The sequence below is a fragment of the Abramis brama genome (assembly GCF_963993115.1).
Source record: "Abramis brama genome assembly, chromosome: 3".
NCBI lineage: Eukaryota > Metazoa > Chordata > Actinopteri > Cypriniformes > Leuciscidae > Abramis > Abramis brama.
In genome coordinates, this window is record NC_139965.1 from 34,517,623 (window position 1) to 34,536,719 (window position 19,097).

The window sequence follows — 19,097 nt, forward strand, 5'->3', positions numbered from 1 at the left end:
ATATGTACAAATATATACCAATAGCCTATATGTTATATTTGTGCTGTGGGCAAAATAAAGCTGCAGTAACGATATTTCCAAGCATATGCAGTGGCTCTGGCCTTTCTGTCTTTGTGTTTGTTATTTTGGCTCTGTATTTTGCTTCCAAAACCGCTTAGTCGGCTACCTGCTGTCCTCTTGCTGGGAATGTTTTGCTGTAACAGCCAAAGGTAGCACTCACCTGACTTTATCTTCCTGTGCACTGTCGCTTATGGTCTGATTAGACGTGAGACCTGTGATCTCACACTAAGGTGCCCTTAATGCAAAATGCTCTTAGAAGAGGCAGGGAAGAAATCAGATTATTCCCCTAAAACTGGGGGGCATTCAAGACACCTGTGACAGACAGCCCAGCAGAGCATCCCCTATGAAAGTCAGTCTCAGCTGACCTGTGCATCACTATATTCATGTTTGCTGTTGCCTTCCAGCACAAACCCAATTACTACTGTCTGCTTTGACAGTCAGCTCCTGATATGCACAGCATGGTCACCTTCATTTGAATCATTTTAGGCAACACAGAACCATGATTAAAAAAATTGGGAGAGAAAAAGGCTAAGGTTATTACATATATATATATATATATATATATATATATATATATTTACAGTGGCCCCAAAAACAGTTTGGACACTTTGGCCATACATTATTTAGGAATGTTTTTGTATTATATAAATATATTTATTAAATCATATATATATAGATTAGAGAGAGAGAGAGAGAGAGAGAGAGAGAGAGAGAGAGAGAGAGACTGCTGGTGAAAAGTTTGGAATAATTAAGATTTTTAAATGTTTTTTGAAAGAAGTCATTGCTTAAAGTTATTTGATGAAATTGATTGAAAGTGTCAGTAAAGACATTTATAGTGTTACATAATATTTCTATTTCAAATAATAATATTAAGCAGCAAAAACACCTCGGTTACGACGGTAACCTCGGTTCTCTGAAGAGGCAATGACACGCTGCGTTGTAATTTTACGGGAATGCCTGTAATGATTGTGTGCAGAGAGGACCAGCCTGCAGCAGCACATACGTCATGAAGAAAATCCCCAGAAAGCAAGGCTTTTGAAGCCGGTACCCCTAGTAGAATGGGCCCGAACAGCCAAAGGAGAAGGCCTCAACTACCTACTTGCTCATTCTCTGCTTAGACGCTGGATACCCTTTTCTAGTTGACCTTAAGCAAACAAAGAGTTGATCAGACTTACACCACATGACAGCTATGTGAACGTAACATCAAGTGCCCTCACTGGGCAAAGCAGATTTAATTTCTCCTGGTCTGACATACGATGGGGCGGAGGACAGAAGGCCTGCAACACTATAGATCTAGCCATATTAGTGGGGACCTTAGAAACATAACCCAGCTTAGGTTGAAGAAAAGTACAGACACAGACCCCCCTGATGATTTAAGTAAGCGATCACTGATGTATTGTCTGATTGGACAAGAACATGATGGACCCTTAGATCTGGGAGAACATTTTTCAATGCAAAAAAAAAAACAGCCATCATCTCTAGGCAATTTCTATGCCATGATAGATGATGGCACTTCCAGAGACCCTGAGTCGAGCGGCCCTCCAGGACCGCTCCCCAACCTGTGAGAGAAGCATATGTCGTAAGCATCACGAGACGACAAGGAGCTCCCGACACTGGGCTTTGAGACAAGAACCAGGGTTTCCTTAACATCGTCAAGGTACGAAGACATCTTCTTGTAACCTTGATCGTGTGGAATGGATTACCCCTCTAGGAAAACCTCCTGGTCTTGAGCCACCACTGCAGGGGTCTCATGTACAACAGGCCAAAAGGTACAACATTGGCTGCTGTTGCCATCAGACCCAACAGTCTTTGAAACTGTTTGACAGTGCGTTCTACCAGAAAGACTCGGGAGGCAAAATACTGTAACAAGTATCCATTTATTAACAGCCCAGCAAGCAATATTATGATGTAAAGTTATTTGGCGTAGGCCCCGTCTGTAACTCGCAACCCGAGGGTATGGAATCTGTATTTCCTGCCTGAAGACGAAGGCAGGGGCACAGCCGACCTCCTGGGAGGTATGGGAAGGGACCATCCTGGTGGTGGTGGGGAGGATGGAGGGGAAGGGACCATCCTGGTGGTGGAGGGGAGGATGGAGGTGAATGTAGCCGTCAGCATCTGCAAAATCAGACATGTGTAAGTACCGATCTGGGGAATAGTGGAACATTAAACTGAGAATGAGGGCTAACATAGCTACATAGAGACAAGCCATTGAAAGCCACAAGCCGTGAAATACCACACAGAGCAAGGCCGAGATGGACCACACAGAGCCAGGCCACTATGGACCACACAGAGACAAGGCCGTGACAGACCACACAGAGTTAAGTCTGTGATGTACCACACAGAGCCAGGCCACTATGGACCACACAGAGACAAGGCCATGACAGACCACAGAGAGACAAGACTGTGATAGACCGCACAGAGCCAGGCCACACTGGGCCACACAGAGCCAGGCCATAGTGGCCGCACAGAGCAGGGCCACACGGCCTTGATAGACCACAGAGACAAGGTCGCAATCAGCCACACGGCCTTGGTAGACCACAGAGACAAGCCCGCGATCAGCCACAATGGCCTCTAATGCCACACAGAAGATGAGGTAAGACTAGACAAGGCCGCAAGGCCACACAAAACCAAGGCCACGATGGACCACGAGACCACGATGGGCCATAAGGACAAGGCAACAATATGCCACGAGGCCATGATAGACCACACAGAACCGAGCCACGAGGGACACAAGGCCATAATAGGCCACACAGAGACAAGCCACACAGAGACAACGACCACTAGGCCACACTGAACCAAGGCCGCTAAGAGCCATGAGGCCACCATGGCCATTTTTTATATACAGGACAAGGCAATGATATGCCACAAGGCAACTATAGGCCACACAGAGACAACGGCCACTAGGCCACACTGAACCAAAGCTGCTAAGGGCCACGAGGCCACCATGGCCATTTTTTACATACAGGACAAGGCAATGATATGCCACAAAGCCTCGAAGACCCACACAGAGACAAGGCCCGCTGGGCCACAAGGCTGCTAATGCCACACAGAGACAAAACACTCATAAATGAGGCCACTAGGCCACACAGAACCTAAGCCCTGAAGGGCCATACTGCCAGTGATAGGCACAAAGGACAAGGCAACGATATGCCACAAGGCCATGGTAGACCACACAAAACCTATGTCCCGGAGGGCCAAACTGCCACAAAGGCACAAAGGACAAGGCAACAATATGCCACAAGGCCACACTGAGACGAGGTCGCACAGAGACAACGGGCACTAGGCCACACTGAACCAAAGCCGCTAAGGGCCACGAGGCCACACTGGCCATTTTTTACATACAGGACAAGGCAACGATATGCCACAAGGCCATGGAAGACCACACAAAACCTATGCCCCGGAGGGCCACACTACCACAAGGCACAAAGGACAAGGCAAAGATATGCCACAAGGCCACTAAAGACCACATGGAGACAATGTCACGTTGGCCACTCAGATGAGTAATGCAAGCTAAAGACTATCGACAGGATAGATGAGTAATATGATAGAGCATGACACCACCACCAGTAGTTGCATAGGGATTTACCTGAATCGTTACTGGAGAGCTTGCTGAGCTTCGAGGATGATTTTTAAATCTGGTCATATATATGATTTGAATGCAGAGGAAGACCATCTGCCCAGGATCTTGATAGCTGAAGTAGAAACACCACGTCCAGCCGCTGTAGTGGCTGCCCCGATCTTGAAGGAGTGTCCAGTATACTGGGAGGGAGATAGACTGCAGCTTTTGAGGACTGAAACTAGATGATTCCTGAACCAGGCTTTAGAGCAGGGGTGTCAAACTCAGTTCCTGGAGGGCCACTGTCCTGCAGAGTTTAGCTCCAACCAGCTCCAAAAACACCTGCCTGGAAGTTTCTAGTAATCCTGAAGACCTTGATTAGCTGGATCAGGTGTGTTTAATTATGGTTGAAGCTAAACTCTGCAGGGTTGTGGCCCTCCAGGAACTGAGCTTGACACCCCTGCTTTAGAGAGAGGTGCTCCGTTAGGTAGGATAAATAAGGGGGAGTGATGTGAGGATCTAGGACAGATTTTAAGGAATTTATCATAGATGAGAAGGGACAGAAACTATTAGTAATTTAGAAATTGTTAATGTGAAACTATCCCTTGAGAGTCATTCTTAGAGTGATTAAGAAAGAGAGTAAAGAAATTAGGTGAAAAGTGTAAATCAGAAAAGGAAAGACCACGGCAAGATCGAATTGTTTGGTTACTAAAGTAAATTCCCCTGTACATTTAATATTCAAATACCTATTACATAAATATTTCTATCACACATATCGGTGGATTAAAGTAGTCGCCAGGAAAAGTTGTATGTTACAGCGATTGTACCATATTTTCTGTTATTGTAGAACTTAATTTTAAGTATTGAAATATCTTAATGATATGAATAATAAAAATAATAATAATAATAATAATTATATATATATATATATATATATATATATATATATATATATATATATATATATATAGTGTAGAACAGTTGTTAGAGAATTTTCAGCACTTTTGTAAATGTATAATTTACTGCCTTTGTATTACATACTCCTACTACATATGAAGAGTTCAGATGCAAAAGCCTCTAAGTGCCATCTGAAATTTTCTTCTAGAATGATCATTTTTATCAAGCTCGTATATTTAAGTTCAATAATTTCACTTAAATGGCAATGCAAATTACCTATTAATTGTCATTTAAGTGAAATTACTTAACTTAAATATACAAGCTTTATAAAAATGATCATTCGAGAAGAAAATTTCATATGGCACTTAGAGGCTTTTGCATCTGAACTCTTCATATATACCCTATATAACCATATCTACTACAGCATATGCATAACATCCAATGACCATCTGTGAGGAAATCAGAACGGATACAATTGCAAGTAAAAAGGCGTTTATTAGGTGGTCAGAAATGCACAACACAGGTCGGGGAAAACACACTCAGATGACAGTTGTGGCACAGGGACTTCGATGGCATCCGGTGGTGGTGAAGTGATCAGCGTGCTCGGGAAAACCAGGAACCAGTGGAACATCCAGACGAGGTGATGAAACACAACGAATCCACACGACGAAATCCACAGCAGGGAAACAGAGAGCCACACGGGAACAGGACACGACACCGGGGAAACCACAACGATCTGACAACATGAGATGGGAATTACTGCACATATAAAGGGAACGGGGATTGATCACAGCTGGCGACACTAATCACTACAATGAGTAACCACACCCACATACAGACACACACACACACACACATCAGAAATGAGACAGCCGATTTATGAACCGTGACAGTACCCCCTCCCCTAGGAACGCCTCCTGGCGTTCCCAGATAACCTTACCTGTCGATTGTAATCATCGATAAGGGAGTGATCCAGAATGTCTCTAGCAGGTACCCAACTTCTCTCCTCTGGACCGTAACCTTCCCAGTCCACCAAGTACTGAAATCCGCGTCCCCTCCGTCTCGAATCCAGAATACGACGTACCGAATAAGTAAGTTCCCTATCTACGAGTCACGCTGGGGGGGGAACAGGGGCTGGCGGATTAATGCGAGAATAAAACACGGGCTTGATCTTTGATACGTGAAAGGCGGGGTGAATTCTCCTGTACGCTGGAGGGAGTTTGAGTCGGACTGTCACCGGACTAATAATCTTGGTGACAGGAAACGGGCCGATAAATTTGGGAGCTAACTTGTTAGAAACGGAACGGAGCGGAATATTTCTGGTAGAAAGCCACACTTTTTGACCCACGACGTATACGGGAGGCTTTGACCGGTGGCGATCGGCCTTGGCCTTCATGCACCCCCCCCCCCGCTTGGAGTAGAGTCTCACGGGCTCTAGTCCAAGTGCGGAGACACCTCTGGACGAAAGCGTGAGCGGAGGGGACCGCGACTTCGGATTCCAGACTCTGAAAAATTGGTGGCTGGTAACCTAAACTACACTTAAACGGAGAGAGGCCCGTAGATGACACTGGTAACGAGTTATGGGCGTACTCCACCATAGAAAGTTGTTGGCTCCAGGACGAAGGATTCTTGGCTACCAAACATCGCAACATTCTCTCAAGATCCTGGTTGGCCCGCTCAGACTGACCATTGGTCTGGGGATGATAACCCGAAGACAGACTGACCGTAGCCCCCAATAATTTACAGAACTCCTGGCAAAATTTGGACACAAATTGGGAACCCCTGTCAGAGACCACATCCGTCGGGAGGCCATGTAACCGAAAGACGTGATCTATGACTGTGACGGCTGTCTCCTTGGCTGAAGGTAATTTGGGCAAGGGGATGAAATGTGCCGCCTTCGAAAACCGGTCCACTACGGTTAAAACAACCGTCATGCCCTTGGAGGGCGGTGACAAAATCTAGCGCGATGTGGGACCAGGGTCTCGAAGGGACAGACAGCGGTCGAAGTAACCCATCCGGAGGTCGGTTAGATGTCTTACCAGTGGCACAGACTGAGCAAGCCAAAACAAAATCGTGAATATTGCGAGCCATTAACGGCCACCAGAATCGTTGCTTAACTAAATAACTGGTGCGAGTCACTCCTGGATGACAAGCCACGTTGGAGCAATGACCCCACCGAATAACGTCGGACCGTAACCCCTCCGGAACAAACAAACGATTCGGTGGGCAACCGGGCGGAGGCGTTACCCCTTCTAAGGCCGTCTTGACCTTCGACTCGACCTCCCATACGAGTGTGGAGATAACTACTTTCTCAGGTAAAATGCACTCGGGAGTCACCGGGCGTTCGGATGGATCAAAAATACGAGATAAAGAGTCGGGTTTGATGTTTTTGGAACCCGGGCGGTACGAGAGAACAAAGTCAAAACGTCCGAAAAAAAGTGCCCACCGAGCCTGCCTGGAGTTGAGTCTTTTAGCAGATCTAATATATTCAAGGTTCTTGTGATCGGTCCAAACCATAAAGGGTACCCCTGAACCCTCTAACCAATGACGCCACTCCTCCAACGCTAACTTGACTGCCAACAATTCTCTGTTACCAATGTCATAATTACGTTCGGCAGGCGATAGTCGATGAGAAAAAAACGCGCAGGGATGCATCTTGTCGTCTGAGGAAGCGCGTTGTGAAAGCACTGCTCCTACTCCCACCTCTGACGCGTCGACCTCCACCACGAACTGACGTGTGGGATCAGGGGTGACAAGAATGGGAGCCGAAACGAAGCGACTTTTGAGGTTGGTGAACACTGCCTCGGTAGTGTTCGACCACCTGAACGTCGTTCGGGGGGAGGTCAAGGCAGTCAGAGGTGCGACTAGTTGGCTGAAATTGCGAATGAAACGCAGGTAAAAATTGGCGAACCCCAGAAACCGCTGTAGGGCCTTACGGGAATCTGGACTTGGCCAATCTACCACAGCCTTAACCTTGTCAGGATTCATGCGCACTCCCTCAGAAGAGATGATGTACCCTAGGAAGGGAACAGACTGTGCATGAAATGCGCATTTCTCCGCCTTGGCAAAAAGCCCATTCTCTAACAGTCTCTGGAGCACTCGTCTGACGTGTTGAACGTGTTCCTGGAGAGACGAAGAAAAAATCAATATGTCATCCAGGTAAACATATATGAATTGATCTACCATGTCTCTCAACACGTTATTCACGAGTGCCTGGAAAACCGCTGGGCTGTTGGAAAGCCCGAAAGGCATAACCAAATATTCAAAGTGCCCCCTAGGGGTATTAAAAGCGGTTTTCCATTCATCCCCCTTCCTGATGCGAACCAAATGATATGCATTACGTAAGTCCAGTTTTGTGAAAATGGATGCTCCCTGCAACCTCTCGAAAGCTGAAGACATCAACGGCAAAGGATAAGAATTCTTTACCGTGATGTTGTTCAGCTCTCGGTAATCAATGCAAGGTCGCAGAGAACCATCCTTCTTCCCAACGAAAAAGAACCCCGCCCCCGCAGGAGAAGAGGAAGGCTGGATGAATCCAGAGGCTAGAGAATCAGAAATATATTTCTCCATGGCCTCCCTCTCGGGAACAGAAAGAGAGTAAAGTTTGCCCTTAGGCGGAGATTTACCTGGCAGTAGATCTATCGCACAGTCATAGGAACGATGCGGAGGGAGAGAAGCAGCACGAGACTTACTGAACACCTCCTTCAGGTCGAGGTACTCCGCGGGCACGTTAGACAAATCCGCTGCCTCACTCTGAAACACAGAACCAGACACAGAAGAACAAGCCGACACCAAACAGGACTCATGACAGTGGTTACTCCATGTGGAAATAGTGTTAGTGCACCAGTCGACCCGAGGATTGTGCCGAGTGAGCCACGGGTGTCCCAGAACCACTGGGGCAAGTGGTGAGTCCATGAGGAGAAATGATATGAGTTCAGTGTGGTTGCCAGAAGTGATGAGTGTGATGGTTTCAGTAGAATGAGTAATCCGGGGAAGTTCCTGTCCATTGAGTGCGTTGACGGTTATCTTGTGCGGAAGGGGAGTGATGGGAATCTGAAGCTTGAGTGCAAGTTTGAAGTCCATGAAATTACCTTCCGCTCCCGAATCCAGTAGTGCTTGAGTGCTGTGTGTGGACGTTGGCCATCTCAGTCTTACCGGGAGGAGGGTCGATGATGGTGATGAGGTCTTCTCGGCAGAGATCCCACCCGATAGTAGCCTCATACTTACTATCGGGCTTGCTCTTTTACCGGACAAGAATGGATAAAGTGACCAGCCCGGCCACAGTACAGGCAGAGTCCTTGGGATCTCCGCCTTTCCCTCTCCTCCCGGGAAAGCCGAGCTCTCCCTACCTGCATGGGCTCGTGGTCGGAAACAGGGCTGACCGCGCTCACTCCACTGGGCTGGTGGTCCTCCGCGCTGTGCTGGGGACGATTAGGACGTGCCAGTCCTGTCACACGATTCAGGCGAGCGTCCACTCTCAACGCCAGCTCCACCAGTCCATTAAGTGTCTCAGGGAGGTCTAAAACGTAGATTTCTCTTTGAACGCGGTCAGCCAGCCCATGCAGGAACCTGTCCCACTGCGCCTCCTCGTTCCAATGGCACTCTGCGGCCAGGGTGCAGAACCGGATGGAGTAATCCGACACCGAGCCTTCACCTTGACGCAGATCGGCGAGTAATCTGGCCGCCTCCTTACCCGCCACTGCGCGATCGAAAACCCTCCTCGGAGAGTGCCTGGAACGAGGTGCAGCATTCGTCCTTATTCTCCCACACCGCCGTTCCCCAGAGAGCCGCCTTTCCTGACAGCAGTGTCAGTACAAATGCCACCTTGGAGGGTTCACTATGAAAGGTGCGCGGCTGCAAGGCAAAGTGCATGGAACATCTCGTGAGAAAAGCTCTGCAGAATTCAGGTTCACCAGAATACCCTTCCGGTGTGGGTAGACGAGGCTCAGGTTGATTCTCTGGTCCTGGTGGGGGGGGTGGGCGGCGCAGTGGGAGCTCGTAAATGTTGTAACTGTTGGGTGAGCTCGGACACCTGTGCCACGAGTGCTTGGACCGCGCGACCTGTGTTGGATATACTCTCCTCTTGTTGATCCATACGCGTGATGCTATGGGAAATGAATTCGCTCAGACGAGCCTCGCTTGCTGTATCCATATTTGGTCAGATCGTTCTGTGAGGAAATCAGAACGGATACAATTGCAAGTAAAAAGGCGTTTATTAGGTGGTCAGAAATGCACAACACAGGTCGGGGAAAACACACTCAGATGACAGTTGTGGCACAGGGACTTCGATGGCATCCGGTGGTGGTGAAGTGATCAGCGTGCTCGGGAAAACCAGGAACCAGTGGAACATCCAGACGAGGTGATGAAACACAACGAATCCACACGACGAAATCCACAGCAGGGAAACAGAGAGCCACACGGGAACAGGACACGACACCGGGGAAACCACAACGATCTGACAACATGAGATGGGAATTACTGCACATATAAAGGGAACGGGGATTGATCACAGCTGGCGACACTAATCACTACAATGAGTAACCACACCCACATACAGACACACACACACACACACATCAGAAATGAGACAGCCGATTTATGAACCGTGACAGTACCCCCTCCCCTAGGAACGCCTCCTGGCGTTCCCAGATAACCTTACCTGTCGATTGTAATCATCGATAAGGGAGTGATCCAGAATGTCTCTAGCAGGTACCCAACTTCTCTCCTCTGGACCGTAACCTTCCCAGTCCACCAAGTACTGAAATCCGCGTCCCCTCCGTCTCGAATCCAGAATACGACGTACCGAATAAGTAAGTTCCCTATCTACGAGTCACGCTGGGGGGGGGAACAGGGGCGGGCGGATTAATGCGAGAATAAAACACGGGCTTGATCTTTGATACGTGAAAGGCGGGGTGAATTCTCCTGTACGCTGGAGGGAGTTTGAGTCGGACTGTCACCGGACTAATAATCTTGGTGACAGGAAACGGGCCGATAAATTTGGGAGCTAACTTGTTAGAAACGGAACGGAGCGGAATATTTCTGGTAGAAAGCCACACTTTTTGACCCACGACGTATACGGGAGGCTTTGACCGGTGGCGATCGGCCTTGGCCTTCATGCACCCCCCCCCCCGCTTGGAGTAGAGTCTCACGGGCTCTAGTCCAAGTGCGGAGACACCTCTGGACGAAAGCGTGAGCGGAGGGGACCGCGACTTCGGATTCCAGACTCTGAAAAATTGGTGGCTGGTAACCTAAACTACACTTAAACGGAGAGAGGCCCGTAGATGACACTGGTAACGAGTTATGGGCGTACTCCACCATAGAAAGTTGTTGGCTCCAGGACGAAGGATTCTTGGCTACCAAACATCGCAACATTCTCTCAAGATCCTGGTTGGCCCGCTCAGACTGACCATTGGTCTGGGGATGATAACCCGAAGACAGACTGACCGTAGCCCCCAATAATTTACAGAACTCCTGGCAAAATTTGGACACAAATTGGGAACCCCTGTCAGAGACCACATCCGTCGGGAGGCCATGTAACCGAAAGACGTGATCTATGACTGTGACGGCTGTCTCCTTGGCTGAAGGTAATTTGGGCAAGGGGATGAAATGTGCCGCCTTCGAAAACCGGTCCACTACGGTTAAAACAACCATCATGCCCTTGGAGGACGGTGACAAAATCTAGCGCGATGTGGGACCAGGGTCTCGAAGGGACAGACAGCGGTCGAAGTAACCCATCCGGAGGTCGGTTAGATGTCTTACCAGTGGCACAGACTGAGCAAGCCAAAACAAAATCGTGAATATTGCGAGCCATTAACGGCCACCAGAATCGTTGCTTAACTAAATAACTGGTGCGAGTCACTCCTGGATGACAAGCCACGTTGGAGCAATGACCCCACCGAATAACGTCGGACCGTAACCCCTCCGGAACAAACAAACGATTCGGTGGGCAACCGGGCGGAGGCGTTACCCCTTCTAAGGCCGTCTTGACCTTCGACTCGACCTCCCATACGAGTGTGGAGATAACTACTTTCTCAGGTAAAATGCACTCGGGAGTCACCGGGCGTTCGGATGGATCAAAAATACGAGATAAAGAGTCGGGTTTGATGTTTTTGGAACCCGGGCGGTACGAGAGAACAAAGTCAAAACGTCCGAAAAAAAGTGCCCACCGAGCCTGCCTGGAGTTGAGTCTTTTAGCAGATCTAATATATTCAAGGTTCTTGTGATCGGTCCAAACCATAAAGGGTACCCCTGAACCCTCTAACCAATGACGCCACTCCTCCAACGCTAACTTGACTGCCAACAATTCTCTGTTACCAATGTCATAATTACGTTCGGCAGGCGATAGTCGATGAGAAAAAAACGCGCAGGGATGCATCTTGTCGTCTGAGGAAGCGCGTTGTGAAAGCACTGCTCCTACTCCCACCTCTGACGCGTCGACCTCCACCACGAACTGACGTGTGGGATCAGGGGTGACAAGAATGGGAGCCGAAACGAAGCGACTTTTGAGGTTGGTGAACACTGCCTCGGTAGTGTTCGACCACCTGAACGTCGTTCGGGGGGAGGTCAAGGCAGTCAGAGGTGCGACTAGTTGGCTGAAATTGCGAATGAAACGCAGGTAAAAATTGGCGAACCCCAGAAACCGCTGTAGGGCCTTACGGGAATCTGGACTTGGCCAATCTACCACAGCCTTAACCTTGTCAGGATTCATGCGCACTCCCTCAGAAGAGATGATGTACCCTAGGAAGGGAACAGACTGTGCATGAAATGCGCATTTCTCCGCCTTGGCAAAAAGCCCATTCTCTAACAGTCTCTGGAGCACTCGTCTGACGTGTTGAACGTGTTCCTGGAGAGACGAAGAAAAAATCAATATGTCATCCAGGTAAACATATATGAATTGATCTACCATGTCTCTCAACACGTTATTCACGAGTGCCTGGAAAACCGCTGGGCTGTTGGAAAGCCCGAAAGGCATAACCAAATATTCAAAGTGCCCCCTAGGGGTATTAAAAGCGGTTTTCCATTCATCCCCCTTCCTGATGCGAACCAAATGATATGCATTACGTAAGTCCAGTTTTGTGAAAATGGATGCTCCCTGCAACCTCTCGAAAGCTGAAGACATCAACGGCAAAGGATAAGAATTCTTTACCGTGATGTTGTTCAGCTCTCGGTAATCAATGCAAGGTCGCAGAGAACCATCCTTCTTCCCAACGAAAAAGAACCCCGCCCCCGCAGGAGAAGAGGAAGGCTGGATGAATCCAGAGGCTAGAGAATCAGAAATATATTTCTCCATGGCCTCCCTCTCGGGAACAGAAAGAGAGTAAAGTTTGCCCTTAGGCGGAGATTTACCTGGCAGTAGATCTATCGCACAGTCATAGGAACGATGCGGAGGGAGAGAAGCAGCACGAGACTTACTGAACACCTCCTTCAGGTCGAGGTACTCCGCGGGCACGTTAGACAAATCCGCTGCCTCACTCTGAAACACAGAACCAGACACAGAAGAACAAGCCGACACCAAACAGGACTCATGACAGTGGTTACTCCATGTGGAAATAGTGTTAGTGCACCAGTCGACCCGAGGATTGTGCCGAGTGAGCCACGGGTGTCCCAGAACCACTGGGGCAAGTGGTGAGTCCATGAGGAGAAATGATATGAGTTCAGTGTGGTTGCCAGAAGTGATGAGTGTGATGGTTTCAGTAGAATGAGTAATCCGGGGAAGTTCCTGTCCATTGAGTGCGTTGACGGTTATCTTGTGCGGAAGGGGAGTGATGGGAATCTGAAGCTTGAGTGCAAGTTTGAAGTCCATGAAATTACCTTCCGCTCCCGAATCCAGTAGTGCTTGAGTGCTGTGTGTGGACGTTGGCCATCTCAGTCTTACCAGGAGGAGGGTCGATGATGGTGATGAGGTCTTCTCGGCAGAGATCCCACCCGATAGTAGCCTCATACTTACTATCGGGCTTGCTCTTTTACCGGACAAGAATGGATAAAGTGACCAGCCCGGCCACAGTACAGGCAGAGTCCTTGGGATCTCCGCCTTTCCCTCTCCTCCCGGGAAAGCCGAGCTCTCCCTACCTGCATGGGCTCGTGGTCGGAAACAGGGCTGACCGCGCTCACTCCACTGGGCTGGTGGTCCTCCGCGCTGTGCTGGGGACGATTAGGACGTGCCAGTCCTGTCACACGATTCAGGCGAGCGTCCACTCTCAACGCCAGCTCCACCAGTCCATTAAGTGTCTCAGGGAGGTCTAAAACGTAGATTTCTCTTTGAACGCGGTCAGCCAGCCCATGCAGGAACCTGTCCCACTGCGCCTCCTCGTTCCAATGGCACTCTGCGGCCAGGGTGCAGAACCGGATGGAGTAATCCGACACCGAGCCTTCACCTTGACGCAGATCGGCGAGTAATCTGGCCGCCTCCTTACCCGCCACTGCGCGATCGAAAACCCTCCTCGGAGAGTGCCTGGAACGAGGTGCAGCATTCGTCCTTATTCTCCCACACCGCCGTTCCCCAGAGAGCCGCCTTTCCTGACAGCAGTGTCAGTACAAATGCCACCTTGGAGGGTTCACTATGAAAGGTGCGCGGCTGCAAGGCAAAGTGCATGGAACATCTCGTGAGAAAAGCTCTGCAGAATTCAGGTTCACCAGAATACCCTTCCGGTGTGGGTAGACGAGGCTCAGGTTGATTCTCTGGTCCTGGTGGGGGGGGTGGGCGGCGCAGTGGGAGCTCGTAAATGTTGTAACTGTTGGGTGAGCTCGGACACCTGTGCCACGAGTGCTTGGACCGCGCGACCTGTGTTGGATATACTCTCCTCTTGTTGATCCATACGCGTGATGCTATGGGAAATGAATTCGCTCAGACGAGCCTCGCTTGCTGTATCCATATTTGGTCAGATCGTTCTGTGAGGAAATCAGAACGGATACAATTGCAAGTAAAAAGGCGTTTATTAGGTGGTCAGAAATGCACAACACAGGTCGGGGAAAACACACTCAGATGACAGTTGTGGCACAGGGACTTCGATGGCATCCGGTGGTGGTGAAGTGATCAGCGTGCTCGGGAAAACCAGGAACCAGTGGAACATCCAGACGAGGTGACGAAACACAACGAATCCACACGACGAAATCCACAGCAGGGAAACAGAGAGCCACACGGGAACAGGACACGACACCGGGGAAACCACAACGATCTGACAACATGAGATGGGAATTACTGCACATATAAAGGGAACAGGGATTGATCACAGCTGGCGACACTAATCACTACAATGAGTACCACACCCACATACAGACACACACACACACACACACACACACACATCAGAAATGAGACAGCCGATTCATGAACCGTGACACCAACTTGCTCTCTTTTAGCTCAGCTTCTTCCTTTTAGATATGGTCACATATTTACATGTATTTTTATTAATTTAATTGTTTTGTAAAGTTTTTATATATTTCACGGTATTGATGGCTGTTCTTTTATGTTTGGGGATAACATATATAGTTATATTTACAGAAAACAAGCTGAGATATTCATAAAATAATGTGCCCCCCTGTGATTGGTTGAAGACTGCAATCATCGCTAGGTATAAGTCGAGATCTTCCCGGCGATCGGGATGTGATTGGCAAACAACATCTCTGTAAATGCATGAATGAATTCAGCAATAACGAATTAAGAGCAGGGCGTAAAACAAGCTGAATTAGGTACTGCTCCTTTAAATGGAATGCACACTCTTAGTGGTGAGTGAGCAGAAGGAATGAGGAGCGCTAGCTGTGAATATAGCATCTATGCATATAAAGCCGGGTTAATATCTTTGTTGCTCTTAAGCTTGTTTTAATTCTATTCAGTAATGCAGTTGTTAGTGAAGTAATTTGCAAACTGCCCATGTGTGCATGGGATCGATGACACTGGTGATAATAACCACTGCACTGTGGAAGATCAGTTACGTGAATCTTTGCTTACACTTGCTACAAAATCAGGCAAGCTATCCGGCCCTACTGTTTAAAGCATTGCAGTAAGTTACGTTGCAGACTGGATTAGCAGTTTTAAAAAAAAAACACTGCCACGTCACCATAGTTATCAATTTGAACTCTGCCGCTGGTGAAGGGAGCAGTAGAATAGCCAAGTTAATGTATACTTAGCTGATTGAAGTTTGATCATGGTAGAGGGGATATGTTGACAGTGGCTGATAGAACTAAGTGCCAACCGAAACTTGAAACCCGACTTGGAAGTGGTACTTGAACTTGAACCAGTGTGAGGAGATTGTCTCTCATAAGTTGCTGTTTGTATAACCGCCACGCGCTGGTTTCCTACATGTGGGTATCGCTCTCGCTCTGGTGTGGCCGCCAGAGTTGGTGAGATCAAAATCAACAATATGATTTTGTGTCGTTATGTTTGCAAGAGACAAAGTGAGTGAAAGTCGGTTTCTGTGAATGAATGTAGCATCTGCGAACTCAGACAAGTATTAGAACATGATTGGATAGATGATAAGGTAATAAGTGAAGTAACAATTGAGTCTTCCCGGCAGAACTTACGCTAAAGCTTTCATTGACTGGCATAGCTTCCGTTCTTTTACTGCTGAGAGTATTACATCTTTGCGTGATGGAGACAATCATGCCTGCATCGTGATAGAATTCCATATTACGTCCAGAAATGTGAGGTGGTTCTCTGTGCTGGAGAGAGCATACTCTTCTTGGCGTTTAGCCTCAACCCCAGCTCTTTCATATGAGCGAGAACAACATCTCGATCTTGAACCACCAAGTGCTCTGACTGGGCTAATATCAACCAATTGTCAATGTAATTTAACATGTGAATAATTTTTTTTCCTCATTATTGTACACACAGCACCGCATATTGACAGAAAAACACAGAATTGTTGACATTTTTGCACATTTATTAAAAAAGAAAAACTGAAATATCACATGGTCCTAAGTATTCAGACCGTTTGCTCTGACACTCATATATTTAACTCGGGTGCTGTCCATTTCTTCTGATCATCCTTGAGAAGCCACACACCTGTCTATATAAGACCTTACAGCTCACAGTGCATGTCAGAGCAAATGAGAATCATGAGGTCAAAGGAACTGCCTGAAGAGCTCAGAGACAGAACTGTGGCAAGGCACAGATCTGGCCAAGGTTACAAAAAAAATTCTGCTGCACTTAAGGGTCCTAAGAGCACAGTGACCTCCATAATCCTTAAATGGAAGACGTTTGGGACGACCAGAACCGTTCCTAGAGCTGGCCGTCCGGCCAAACTGAGCTATCGGGGGAGAAGAGCAGTGTGCGAAATACAGGGGGGTCCGGGGGGGCTCGACTCCCCCGATTAACCCATGAGACCCCCTGAAAGCCTTAAAAGCAAAAGCACGTTTTCTACCCGGTCTTTTCAATAGTATCTGGCAACCATCCTCGCGCGCGCTTTCTACACTGACAAGTAAGTTGGAGTTCCGCGATCTTCATTTGACATTTTCTACTTAAATTAAAGTGTCATTCATTCGGTCTCTGTTCTGTCACGAGCAGCTTGCGCTGTTTGTGCGACTAAATCTGCGAACAAAATGCAGCTGATATTGTCACACCACAATTGGTCATTCATACTGCAGGCTCTCATTTACAAGTGCACTGATTGCTGCCAGTCTCCGATAGGCTATACCTGGCATTTTTTTCAGTTGATTGCTCTTGTAAGTGCGCCAGATTGGTGCCAATTATTGTCATGTCTGCATTGTAATGCACAACTTTGCCTTTCCTTGTTATAAAACAACGTGCATATATTAATTTCATAATGATGAAGACTTTCTCCGTGAAGTCAATCAGCAAAAGTTAAGTGATAATGTGCAAATATACTGGCCCTTTGGTGGGAACTAATATTAAGTGTAGGCTATACCCACTTCTCCAGGCACCACTACATCACTGAGCATATCAGATTATCAAAAGGTGTAAGGTTTATGTGTGTGTGTGTGTTCATGTAGGCTATAGACTAATTGCGGCTTGCATCCATGAAATATTGTAATGTTATAGGCCTACTGTATGAGAAAATTTAGATCGGTATTGCGCAACAATCGGGAGATGGGGACCCCCCCCCGAATATTGACGGGTATTTCGCACACTGGAGAAGAGCCTTGGTGAGAGAGGTAAAGAAGAACCCAAAGATCACTGTGGCTGAGCTCCAGAGATGCAGTCATGAGATGGGAGAAAGTTGTAGTAAGTCAACCATCACTGCAGCCATCCACCAGTCGGGGCTTTATGGCAGAGTGGCCCGACGGAAGCCTCTCCTCAGTGCAAGACACATGAAAGCCTGCATGGAGTTTGCTAAAAAACACCTGAAGGACTCCAAGATGGTGATAAATAAGATTCTCTGGTCTGATGAGACCAAGATAGAACTTTTTGGCCTTAATTCTAAGCGGTATGTGTGGAGAAAACCAGGCACTGCTCATCACCTGTCCAATACAGTCTCAACAGTGAAGCATGGTGGTGGCAGCATCATGCTGTGGGGGTGTTTTTCAGCTGCAGGGACAGGACGACGGGTTGCAATCGAGGGAAAGATGAATGCGGCCAAGTACAGGGATATCCTGGATGAAAACCTTCTCCAGAGTGCTCTGGATCTCAGACTGGGCCGAAGGTTAAATGATTTTAGCAAATGGCTGCAATATAACAAAGAGTGAAAAATTTAAAAAATAAAATACTTTCCGTACCCACTGTAAACAGGAGAATGAAGTGGCGAATCTTCAAACTCTCCTGCATTGTTGCTCAGTACATCAACCTCCTCAGAGGAAGATAACTGATGCGCCGGGCCCTCACTCGGGGTGGAAGAAAGAGCAGAGTGTGCTTCCTGACCCCGAGAGAAAGCGCTGGAACCCGCGGGTGAGGGCAGAGAAAAGGCAGAGCCCATCTCAAACCTCTCTGTGAGATCCATTTGTGATCCCCACAATCTCCCGCGAGGAACGCAAGCCTGGGCCCTCTCCTCGCAGAGTGCCAGGCAAGAGTGGAGCGTGAGCAGCGACAGCTCCCAAACAACTCACACAAAGTGCTTGCGTATCACTGCCCATGATAAATTGAGGGCAAGGAGGAGCACACACTCTAAATGCTTGCTGGTACGCCATAATATATACAGTGAGGAAAATAAGTATTTGAACACCCTGCTATTTTGCAAGTTCTCCCACTTAGAAATCATGGAGGGGTCTGAAATTGTCATCGTAGGTGCATGTCCACTGTGAGAGACATAATCAAAAAAAAAAAAAAATCCAGAAATCACAATGTATGATTTTTTAACTATTTATTTGTATGATACAGCTGCAAATAAGTATTTGAACACCTGAGAAAATCAATGTTAATATTTGGTACAGTAGCCTTTGTTTGCAATTACAGAGGTCAAACGTTTCCTGTAGTTTTTCACCAGGTTTGCACACACTGCAGGAGGGATTTTGGCCCACTCCTCCACACAGATCTTCTCTAGATCAGTCAAGTTTCTGGGCTGTCGCTGAGAAACACGGAGTTTGAGCTCCCTCCAAAGATTCTCTATTGGGTTTAGGTCTGGAGACTGGCTAGGCCACGCCAGAACCTTGATATGCTTCTTACAGAGCCACTCCTTGGTTATCCTGGCTGTGT